The 12,439-nt window shown below is 47.0% G+C and overlaps 1 long non-coding RNA gene across 1 annotated transcript in view; it reads right to left on the bottom strand.

The window, feature by feature from the left end:
• Positions 1–5,312, bottom strand: part of LOC107106649 — an 8,937-nt gene extending 3,625 nt beyond the window's left edge. Inside the window, exon 1 of the long non-coding RNA XR_001482371.1 lies at positions 5,236–5,312. This is a non-coding gene — a long non-coding RNA (uncharacterized LOC107106649). The remainder of the gene's footprint in view (positions 1–5,235) is intronic.
• Positions 5,313–12,439: the final 7,127 nt, after the last annotated feature.

Raw genomic sequence — 12,439 nt, 5'->3', positions numbered from 1 at the left:
TTGGAGAAATGACGACTGAGGGGTGACATGATTGAGGTTTATAAGATTATGCATGGGAAAGAGCAGGTAGAGAAAGAGGTACTTTTCTCCCTTTCTCACAATACAAGAACTCGTGGGCACTCCATGAAACTGCAGAGCGGTCGGGTTAGAACGGATAAAAGGAAGTACTTCTTCACCCAAAGAGTGATTAACACATGGAATTCACTGCCACAGGAAGTGGTGGGTGCTACAAGCATGGACGGCTTCAAAAGGGAATTAGATAAGCATATGGAGCAGAGGTCCATCAGTGGCCACAAGGTATAGCTAGGGGCTCTGGGGCAAGTGATGCTCTGTCTTCTTGGTGCTTGGGGGGGGGTCAACAGTGGGAGGGCTTTTAATGTCCTGGCCCCACTGCTGGACTGGTCCTGATGGCACTGGTATTTCTGGCCACTGTGTGACACAGAGTGTTGGACTGGATGGGCCTTTGGCCTGATCCAACATTGGCGTCTCTTATGTTCTTATCAAGCGTGTTTGGGAAATTATTACAGCTTATGCAAAGCTTGCTCTGACTCTTAATGCAATCAGATATTCAGGTCTTATGTTTTTAATTTTACTATTGTGTACACCATATAATATTTATTTTGATAATATTTTATCAAAATAACCCTTGTAGCATCTTTAGCATATTTCAGGTTGAAATTTGTTTTCCCCTTTTTTGCTTTGTAGAAATTTAGTGCAAAAATCTCTATCCCCTCTCCCTTTCTGCCCGGAAACAAAAATGAAAGAAGAGAGGCTCTAGCCTAGCAGGGTACACCAATTTTGTACATTCAGGCTATTTAGGTTTGTACAGAGGAGCATTCTGTCGTGCAAATCCCCTTCCCCTCTCAGTGCAGTGGAATGGAGCCCAGATGTAGATTTACTACCTGAGGGAGAACCAGGCACCAGCAGCCCGAACATTTAAGATCTATTCCCAGCTGGGAGGACGGAGAGGCCAAGAGGCCAAAGGGTTAGTTAAGCACATATGATGCCATGACCAAGCACCTGCGGGTTCCCCTGCAGTTAACCACAAAGGTTAAACTGGGCAGCCCAGGTTCTATGCCAAACCAGAACGGCCTAGCGAGTTAAGGGCTGGCCCCCAAGAACCCAAACTCCGGGGTTCTCTGGGGGTCAAAACGAGAAGCAGCAGGGCACCTGGGTTCTATTTCTAGTCCTAATAGCAGAGCGAGGCCTGGTGGCTTGGTGAAAAGCAGAAGGCAGGACACTCCACTAGAAGCTGAGTACACGCAGTTCAGCCTTGGCTCCGGGGTATCGGGGAGGTCAGTGCGGTCTCCAGGAGGCCCCAAACGCATTCACTCACCTCCTATCCAGGCAGTGCAGAGTCCCTTTCCACGCAGCTCAGCAGATTCAACAGAGCCAGTCCAGCAAAGGCGCAAACGCCACGGCTCTGGCTACTATCAACAGAGCCTTCCGGCTGTTGGCAAAGCCTGTGCACAGAGGAGCCGGCCCCTCCCTAAGCCAGCGACCTCATTTCACCTCCAGTGGCTGAGACTGGCAGAGAGGGGGGGGGGGAGCCTGGAGCAGAACCAGCAAGGAACTTGGAGAACAGGCCCGGGTGACTCCAGAACATTCAGCAACCTCTCAGCAGACCCGATACAGTTGGGTGCCAATCCCACCTTAGTTTCTGCACCCCGAAATCTTGGCCTGCCTTCATCCTCCTTACTCGACTGCAGCCAATCAACGGTTAACACAGCTGCACATGCGGAAAAGAAAAGCCGCTCAAGTTATGACTCGGACTGGCAGGCGGCAGCCAAAAGCAGCTGGAAAAACACACATTTCAGAGCAGAGCGGAATCGCAAATGTTTTGTTTTGGAAAAGCACATTTTTAAAAAATGGATTCCGATCCGGGATTACAGGTGCCATCCTGCGCACGCTTAACTTGGAAGTAAACCTCGTGGCAGTCGGTGGGACTGACTTCCGTGTTCACGTGCCCAAAGTCTGACTATTAACCATGTCCAGCCTTCAGGGATTCTGCCTCCTACCCCTTCTACATTATACTATAAAGGTTTGTTTGCATTCCCAGAGAAAATACAGCACTGCCTGCTTACTTAGAGAAATGTAACCCTAGATTAAAGCTTTTTTTTATCCTTTTCAATGCTGACTGTAACTCGGGATGCCAGCCTGCAGGTGGGACCTGGGGAGCCCCTGGAATGACAGCTAGACTACAGAAATCAGCTCCTTTGAAGAAAATGGATGCTTTGGAGGGGAGACTCTATGGCACTGCACCACACGGAGGTCCCTGTCCTCCCCAGGCTCCATCCCCAAATCTTCAGGAGTTTCCCAACCTGGATCTGGCACCCTACCCCCCCCATCCTTCCCCCCAATGGCCAGGGAGAACCTGGCAACCCTAAGGCATCAAGGAAAGCCGATCAGGTAAAGGAAATCTGGGTGAAGAGGCTACACAAACATCAAACTCAGTTTGCCAGTTGCCTGGAGGGGAAAACAACAACAATACTCTGCTCCCCTTAACAAGATGTTATTAGCTTCATGCCATTAAAAGGCTCAACTGCCCATTTCCAAACATTAAGCTTCTGTTAAAGGGTCAGGACATTTCCCTCCCTGCAGTTGGCAATACTGCTCCAAAGGAATTGGGACTGGGTGGAAAATTCCAAGAGGCTGGTCACCCTGGGAACCCAATGGAGCCAGGCCAGACACATGGAAACAGACCGCATGAGGCTTCGGTTCAGTCTGGACAGTAATGGAGGTGGGATGCTTTTCGTTTTTATTGTCCCCCCCCCCGCATATTTTGTACCTCCCAGTTCCTTCAGACAAAGTCTCCCGCCTTTTGTTTACAAAGCCTTAGGAACAAATCAGCAAGCCAAGATGGATCAGACCCAATGGCCAACCAGATGCTCTGGGAGATCCCTCAGCAGAGCTTGAAGGTTTGCTCCTTATCACTCTCCCTCCACACCCACATCTGTGACTGCCACAGAGGGGGGAGAAGGGATTATTTTAAAGTTTCAGCGTTTCAATATTTCTATCTGCCTTCCACTCAGAGGTTCAAAGAGGCAACAATCTCAGTTGTAGTCTGTCATTTTTATTTAGCTTCCTGCATCTTGTAAAACAATCGCTATGTCCGAAGACACACTTGAGAACAAAACTGCTTGATAATACAAGCCACAGCTTAGTGCCAGCCACTAAATGCTTGCGATGAAGGTGATTAGGATACGGAAGAGGGCAGGCTTAGAGGATAAGCTGTTAGCCAAGGAAGTTCAAATCCTGGCTTAGCCATGAATGAGGTATGCAAACCTACCAAACATATCTAGAGCTCGTGAGACAATTTATATGAAGCATTTTGAATACAAGTCATGAAAAACACTGCGTAAGTGCTATTTACTGGGTATACTTAAGACGATACCACATTTTTGTTACTATTAATATTTGCAGTGTCTTTCAGATTACCAGTCTAAAGAAGAGGGGCCGCCATTTTGTTTTGTTTCTGAAGTCCCTTTGTGGCACCCAGCTGATCATTGTGGGTGTACCTCAGAGCTGATCCAGCATAGAAATTTCCCCCTCCAAAGACCACAAAGCCCCATGAACAACAACCCTCAGCTGAGCTGATCCCTCTGTTTCTCAAAACCTGGAACAAGCAACTGTACAATGTAGGCTGCTTTTTAAAAGTAAGACTTAACAGTCAAACTTCACTCACAGATTAAGAAGCAGCCGGTTTACATGTTGGTTATGGCTTAATAAGTGAGCACTTACAATACAAAGAGCGCTTTAAAACCGTCCTCTCATTTCCATGCCAAGCCTTTGAAAACCGTCACTTATTCCCTGCCTTTAAAAATGGGTAGGAACTGAAACAGAGACGTTATCTCTGTGAAACAGGGGAGGGCTTAGTCCCAGGGCCTGCAAATGGATTGTTTTCAACGACTTTCCATCCTAAGGAAGCCCATGTTGACTCATCTGCCAAGGAACCTCAGGGCACGGCAAAGGATTCCTGGGGTGGGGGTAGGAAGACGCACCAGGGTGCACAGTCCATACAGGGCACTGGCCAAGCCTTGCATAAACAGAGCCAGCTCTTCCTCATGCCTGCACGTTTTAGGAAACCTCCAGTTGTCCTGAACAATGGATCTTACCATTACAATCAATGTTCCCTCTAAGCTGTGGAGTCTTGTGCGCAAAAATTCTACTTGGTGAGCTACTGGCATTAAAGTTGTGAGTGAGCAATTTGGCTCCTGCATACATTAGTTTGCTCTGGAACCATCCTTCCTGAGCTAAGACAAAAATGCATGAGCCGGAGGTTAAAAAACTGCGGGCTAGCTCACACTAACTCAGCTTAGAGGGAACACTGATTACAATTCCTCCATTCGGAACCTCCACCAGGTTCCCCACAACAGTTTGAAAACCAGTGTGCTAATTTGGCTATTCTTAAGCAATACTCTTGCGCAATGTGTTTAAGTTAGGAGGCTCAACAGCTGATCTGGCATATGGGGCCTTTCTAAACAGTAGTTTCACGTTTTAGACAGTGCCGTCTACATATCTTTAGCCTGGCACTGCCCTTGGTTTCAACTCCTGGGCTCCTGCTGGGAGTCCCTCTCATTCACGCCTCTCCCCTCTGTTACTGAGACATGATTTTTAAATCAGACCTCATCAATGTACGCGGGGCTTTGCAAGGTCTTGCACCTCAGCAAGATGCTGCACCAAAAGGCTTGCAATTTAAGATCTGACGGTGGGGGAGATGCAGGGGGACTGAATGGAAGGGCTCTGGCTCACAGCCCCGCCTTCTTGGCCCAGTGGGTCTGCAGAGATTCCAGGAGTCATTGCGATCAGCCTGCATACTTCACTCCAAGGCGTCTCCCAGGGGGTTGCTGTTATGTTTCAAATCACTACACTCCCCACATTCCCCCACCCATTACAACACAATGTTCTGGTCTCCTCCCTATTGCACGTAAGCAAGGCAAGAAACACAGTTCCCAGCACCACCTCAGCCCTCGACCATTTTTGCTCTTCTAAGGAACCCAGGAGTCCTGTCTCCCAGCATCCCCTGCTCTGCCCACTCCTGCCCACTCCAGTGTTAGGAAGGGAGCCCCAGCATCCTGGCTCCCTCTTCTCTAGGCTCTGGCTCCTCCTCAAGAGAATCTAGGGCCCCCTCGCATCTCATCCCCGGCTCTCAACCTCCGGCACAACAAACGACTCAGAATAAACGGGGTCCCTTCTTCCAGCAAGCATATGGTACGTTCCATTAAGGCCGCTTACCTCCAGGGCCGAGCACAGCTGCAGCTTGTACGCTTGAGGACCGGACTAAACCAGCCGTCCCCTTCTCCGGGGGGAAGAAAAAGGGGGGCGGCTGCCAATCTGCAGTGGGAGCGGGCAGCAATGCTACGTGGGAAATGTAGTCCCACGAAGGTGTTTGTACGACCATGAAGGGTACTTTCAAAACTTCCAAACCCAGAAAGCACCGTGCGAAGAAGAAGTAGCGCTGGAGCAAGACCTATGGGAAATGTAGTCTTCGGGGAATTAACGGCTTAAACTACTGAATGCTTTACTTTGAGGACGAGGGTGTTGGAAATGAAGGGTGAGATACGTTCGGTGCAGTAAAAACAAACGTGACTCTTACTGCATTTTGAAGAATGACAAAATTTTATTTCTGCATAAGCTGTCATGGAGAGTTAATGGCGTGAACCCGCAGCAGGGGGTCATTTTTATGAAAGAATGAATCAGCAGGGCCAAGGGATCGTGAAATGCAGGAAGCACTGTTTGAACTTTAATTATGCAAAAGTTAAAAAAAAAACAGTTAAGAAAATACAGAGACAGTTCAATAGTTTTGCTATAAACGAGTAACACTTTAGCGTTACCAACTCCAGTGTGGAAATTCCTGGAAATGGGTGTGTGTGTGCCTATAGAAGTAGGAATTTGGGGAGGGAATTCGCCTGGAATCTATGGGATCCCGTAGAGTTTTCCCACTTAAATTGTCATTATTTCCAGGGGAACTGAGTTCTGTAGTCAGGAGATCACTTCTAATTCTGGGAGAACTGCAGGTGGTACCTGCAACTCTACCTGTCATGACTCATGAGTGGGGATTTTATTTTTTACTTCATTTATACTCTACCTTTCTCACTGAGATTCCAGTTGGATTACACAATTTAAAGCAATGCAATATGGTATAATACATATATTTCTAAGCCAGCATCAGAAATGAATAAGAAATCCCAAGACTTTGTTCAGGGTAGCTCAAAACCTCTCAATGAAACCCCAGTTCATCCATTTCACTTTTTTTGGGGGGGGGGGGGGGGAGGCGCTTCCACAGAACATCATAGTGTAATCATCCTGTTTCCAGGATTTCCCCATTCTAGTGTCTGTGGGGTTTTCTTGGCAAAGATACTGGAGTGGGTTGCCATTTCCTTCTCGATGCAACGAACATGAAATTAAGCAAACTCCGGAGCACGATGGAAGACAGGAGGGCCTGGCGTGATCTGGTCCATGGGGTCGCAAAGAGTCGACTATGCGACTGAACAACAACAATATGGGGCTTGGACGTTTCAGAGAAATGGCTTTCTGTTGCCTGCCTCTGCGTCCCGATCCTGGTATTCCTTGGAGGTCTCCCATCCAAGTACTTTCCAGGGTCGGCCCTGCTGAGCTTCCGAGATCTGGCAAGATCAGGCTAGCCTGGGGCTATCCAGATCAGGGCACTCCCTTCTTTTGCTTGAGCACTGCTGCACTGACTCTGGTCAGATACAGGCTGCAGAAACGGGTCTGCTCAGCGGTAAGGCCCATTTTATTCCACAGGGCTTATTCCCAGAAAAATGTTCTGAGGATTGTCACCATAGTCCAGCAGAGTATCATAACTGGGACCAAGCAGAAGAACAGCATGAAAGCAGCGTATTGCATAGGAAGTGCCCTTTCTGGAAAGAGGGAACTGTACAGACAATGAGACAGAGTTTAATTTCCATGTTGGAAAATGGTGTATTTCACAATGCACTAATAGTAAAACAAGGCTGGGTTTTTTTTTAATGTCTCAAGCAGGGGTCTTGTTGTAGAAAAAGAGCTGCCGGAGCTCATTAGCATAACTCATTAGCATAACTTATTTGCATATGCCACGCCCCCTGACATCACCGGAAGTGACAGAAGGCCACACCCCCTGACATCACCGGAAGTGTGTCAGAAGGCCCGGCTACTTACCCTCCTGCTTCATCCTCATTCCCAAACGGAATGAGGATCGAAGCAGAGGGCGGGGTAAAGAAGGGGGCGGGGCTTCACCACGTGACTGCCCCGCCCCCTAGAGGTTCTCTTCCGGAGCTCCGTACCTGAGAGCTCCCCCCCCACTAGAGCCCTGGTCTCAAGTATATGCGCCACAAGTCCTTGGCACATATCCACCTCAGTCCCTGAGACCAGGTACACATCTGAAGCAGTCCTCTAAGGAAACCAATCCCGAGCACAATATTTGTACAAGACTATACAAACAACTAAATCACCCATACTTTTGTCACGTGTTGCACTGCAACCAGGAACTTATTTTACAAAGAAAACTCCTCCCCCCCCATTTCTACTGTGTCCTCATTTAGCCTCTTGACATGTTCCAGCTCCTGCCAACCTAGCAGTTCGAAAGCAAGAAATTGCAAGGAGATAAATAGGTGCCACTTCGGTGGGAAGGTAACAGCGTTCCGTGCGCCTTTGTGTTTAGTCATGCCGGCCACATGACCACGGAAACGTCTTCGGACAGCGCTGGCTCTTCGGCTTGGAAACGGAGATGAGCTCAGCAACCCTAGAGTCGGACTCGACTGGCTTTCGAGCAAGGGAACCTTTACCTTTACCTTTTTACCTCTCAGAAGGCGAGGCACGGGGTGGTGCCGTTCTAAGCAGCTACACTGTTCTAAGTCCAATGAAGCCGATGGGCTTAAAAGGCTGTAACCCTGTTTAGGACTGCACTGTTGCAACCAAAATAACAAACAGCCCCATAGTACCTATTCTGAGCCTGCATCCCCTTCATCAGCTGTATGAAGTGTTACCCTCACTTGGCAGAGAGACAGATATAATCCCAAAGCTACAAAGAGCCCCTAAACCCTTTGACTTCACTGGGCTATGGCACACCGTGCGATCTGAACCTATGCAGGGTTAGGTGCACCCAATTAATAGATTTACAGTGCTACTTGGTGCAGTTAGCCCAGTCTAGTGATGCCAGGTCCTCCCCGGCCACCAGTAGGGTTGCCAGATCGAGGTTGGAAAACTCAGCCCTGTGGCTAGGGATTTTTTTGGGAGGAGGCCTGGGGGAGGCCACAGCTAATTAAATCAAAGTTAATTACATTAATTCAATTTGGGGCCAGCCCGGGAGAGAGGGCCCCTGGAAGAAACGCTAGGTTCCGGGTCCCGTGGCCCCCGTGTTAGCTACGGGCCTGGGGAAACTCCTGGAGATTTGGGGATGAAGCCTGGAGAGGACAGAGACTCCAGTGGGGTACAGTGCCATAGAGTCCACCCACCAAAGTATCCATTTTCTCCAGGGGAACTGATCTCTGTAGTCTGGAGAGGAGCTGTAATTCCTGGAGATCCCCAGGTCCCACCTGGAGGCTGGCATCCCTACCCCTGGCGAAGTCCATTGATTTCATTGGGCTTAGATGGGACTAACTCTATATGGGACTGCACTTCTAGGCATGCCTAACCCCGCAACAGGATCAGGTCGCAAAAAAATATGGCGTTAAGCCTTTGATTCTGTGAACTATTCAAGCCTTAAGAAAAAGCAGCATTGCTAGGTTTGCACGTCCTGCAGAATGTTTTCATGGCAAGGGCTTCACTATAGAACAGAACGGCAGCATTTGGAAGTTTTGGAAGCAGGTTCCCTTAACAGTTCTTCGTAATGGCCATAAAATCGTTGTTGCCCAGAGAGGAAAACAAGATGAGAGTTATACTGGCACCAGAGTCTTTCGTGTCTTGGCAAGCACAGCTAAGAAGCCCAGAACGTGAAATTGACAAAAGCAATTCCTTTGCTTGGGGACCAAAATTCGCACACACTTCAACAAGGAAAATCTACAAATCGGCATTCGTTCTGGCCTGATCGTTCCCATCATTTAACACCAGATAGTTGCCAGAGGGACTGGTGTGTTAATTGTAGCAAAAGCAGAAAGAAGTCTGTGGTACCATAAAGCCTAGAGCATGGATGGCCACATGTGTTAGTCTAAAGATGTCATTTAAGATCTAAGACTTCCTTGCTTCAGAGGCAGAAGCTATCTCTCTCTCTAACTCTAGAGTGGAAGTTCCTGATGCTCTCAACCCATGTTTGTGAGCCAAGAAGCCACCTCTACCGCTCTGATCTAAGGGAAGTTGGTATGTGCATCACCCAGAGAAGAAGACAATGGACATAAGAACATAAGAGAAGCCAATGTTGGATCAGGCCAATGGCCCATCCAGTCCAACACTCTGTCACACAGTGGCCAAAAATACCAGGGGCCATCAGGAGGTACAGCAGTGGGGCCAGGACATTAGAAGCCCTCCCACTGTTGCCCCCCCCCAGGCACCAAAAATACAGAGCATCACTTGCCCCAGCCTGAGAGTTCCTATCTATACCTTGTAGCTAATAGCCACTGATGGACTTCTGCTCCATATGCTTATCTAATTCCCTTTTGAAGCTGTCCATGCTTGTAGCTGCCACCACCTCCTACGGCAGTGAATTCCATGTGTTAATCATGATACACCCCTTCATTTGGACACCCCCGCCTCTTCCAGCAGTTATTCTTTTATCTTTCTAATGCACCCTAAAGAGACAAACTGGAGAACATGGATCCTCATTTCCGATGATACAGAGAACCCAAATAACTTAAGGAAGACAATTACTGCTGTTTCAGGTCCTTTCGGGTTTAATGCTTGTTATTTATTTATCATACATATTTCTGCTCTGGCTTACACTGTTCTCCCTCCTCCATTTTATTGTCACAACAACCCTGTGAGGTAAGAGTAGACTCAGGAGGACTGCCACTGGAACAGGAGGATTCAAAATTCCCAGGTCCCAATCCGACTCTCTGACCAGTACACCATACTGGCTTGTGGTATAGAAGGGATCTCCCACCCCCCAGCTAGAGTTTTGACTTTTAGTCAACAAAAGGATCTTTCAAAGTTCCTGATAACCACATGTAAGGCAACTCACACCCTGTAATTTATCTAAAATAATCTGTAACTCTTGCCCAGAATCTGATTATTCTGGGACTTCTGTGGGTGATGAACAGAACCTTAATTTTTCCCCCTTCCCTCACACTCAGGAGCAGTGTTCCCTCTAAGCTGAGTTAGTGTGAGCTAGCGCACAGTTCTTTAGCCTCCAGCTCACACATTCTTCTCTTAGCTCAGGAAGGATGGGTCCAGAGCCAACTAATTTATGCAGCGGCCAAATCGCTCGCTCACAACTTTAATGCCAGGAGCTCACAAAGCGGAATCTTTGCTCACAGGACTCCACAGCTTAGAGGGAGCATTGCTCAGGAGGTAATACCTTGTCTAACTAACATGCAGCTTATTCCATCATGCCTCCACAGATTATCAGGACAGGTATATCATATTCTCCCTTCCCTGTTTTATCCTCACAACAACCCTGTAAGGTAGTTTTCTAAGATGGTGCCAGATAGAAGACACCTGTGCATCATTTTTAAAATGATTAAACTTCTTCATGGCTACATTTGAGTCCAGTAGCACCTTAGCGATCAAGGTTTTTGAAGTACAAGTTTTTAAGAGTCAAAACTCCCTTTGTCAACTCTTCAGGGCTATTATTCATATGCACATTGAATCAATTAAGATTCATTTGGCTAATAGACTCACATTTCTTTAACTGGTGGCCAGGTCCGGATTATGGAACTCATCTAATTATAAGTCCTCTGTAGTTGCAGTAGAAGCTGAAATACTTTGGCCACCCAATGAGAAGGGAGCACTCACTGGAGAAGACCCTGATGCTGGGAAAGATTGAAGGTCAAAGAAGACGGGGACGGCAAAGGATGAGATGGTTGGACAGTGTCATAGATGCAACGAACATGAAATTGAGCCAACTTCAGAGGACAGCGGAAGACAGGAGGGCCTGGCGGGATCTGGTCCATGGGGTCGCGAAGAGTCGGACTCGACTGTGCGACTGAACAACAACAAGTTGCAGTAGAACTTCAAACTCATGACCAGGTGGCACCCTCACCTCTCACAAGATTTCTCTCATTGTACCCCACCAAACCTTCCTATTGTTGGAAGGGCTGTCAGCAAGTGGGTACATTTGCCCATTGCTGGTGGCGCTGCGATAAAGTCAGGGCCTTCTGGGAGGAAGTCTTGCAACATATTGAAAAGATTACGGATATTAAAGTTCCTTTTAAACCGGTTTACTCTTTCTAGATTCCTGGCCAGAACACGCACCACTATAAATTGACAATTGACACTCTGCTTTTTACAGCTAGAACAGCTATTGTCTCATGCTGGAGAGATCCCAAACCTCCTGATCTAGAGTTTTAGTTTCATAAGTTATGGGATCAGTATCTCATGGAATATGTTACCAACAAAATAAACTTGGCCCAAATGAAACCTATCAAGTCCTCTTTCGATAGGAAATGGTATCCAATACTTGACTTTCTCTCACAAAATGATGTAATCTCCCGAGTGGTCCCAACAGTGGTTATGAAATTTAGTTATTTTTCCTAAGATTTGTTTCCATGATTAGTCTTTTTAACAATCCCTTTGGTCAGTTTTCACTCTACTCACATCTCTTCCTCTACTCTAAGCATCAGAGCTGTTAACTGCTAGAATGACGAGTGTTCAGTGACACTTGTCAAAATGTTTAGACTTATTAATTTACCACTACCACATTCTACAACGTTTGATCTGTTATTGTTATGGTAATTTCTGTTCTTTAAGCTGTGATACACTAAAAACTAAAAAAAATCGGACACACTTTTTAGTACTTTGTTGTACAATAGGTGATTATATTTCTGCTTTCTAAGCATATCAGTTACAAACTGCATTGTAAATTATATATTGTCAGCCTGTTCTGTTTTTCCTTTGTTGTACAACTGTAATTTTGCTTAACAAAAAACACCAAAAAACCCCCCAAAAAACTGGTGGCCAGGACCCACTTCCTACATTACACATATTTCTCATCTTCATCATAAAATATATATTTTTGCTTTTTAGCAGTCAGTTCTGGCAGCTCCACAGCAGCACCTACTGGTCCTTGACTGCCAGGACACATGACTTCATCTTGAAAGGAACGTGAATGGAAGTTGCTTGTCCCCCAGGCCAGTTATTACAGCATACGCACTTTCCCCACTGGAGAAATTAACTGTAATTTACTAAACAGACCTGCTTAAGGCCTCACTTTCTCCAACAGGAATTGTAGCAACTATGCAAAGTGTAAAAATGAAATATGGAGGTATCTTAGGTATCTTCTGCTGTGGCCAGGGATGGCCCAACACTGAAACTTCAAAACTTGTCTCAGCATAGTAAAAGGTCTACAGTA

This window comes from Gekko japonicus, unplaced genomic scaffold (genome assembly GCF_001447785.1).
Source record: "Gekko japonicus isolate JY-2015 unplaced genomic scaffold, Gekko_japonicus_V1.1 scaffold849, whole genome shotgun sequence".
Taxonomy (NCBI): Eukaryota; Metazoa; Chordata; class Lepidosauria; order Squamata; family Gekkonidae; genus Gekko; species Gekko japonicus.
This window is presented reverse-complemented; position numbering and strand designations above follow the sequence as displayed.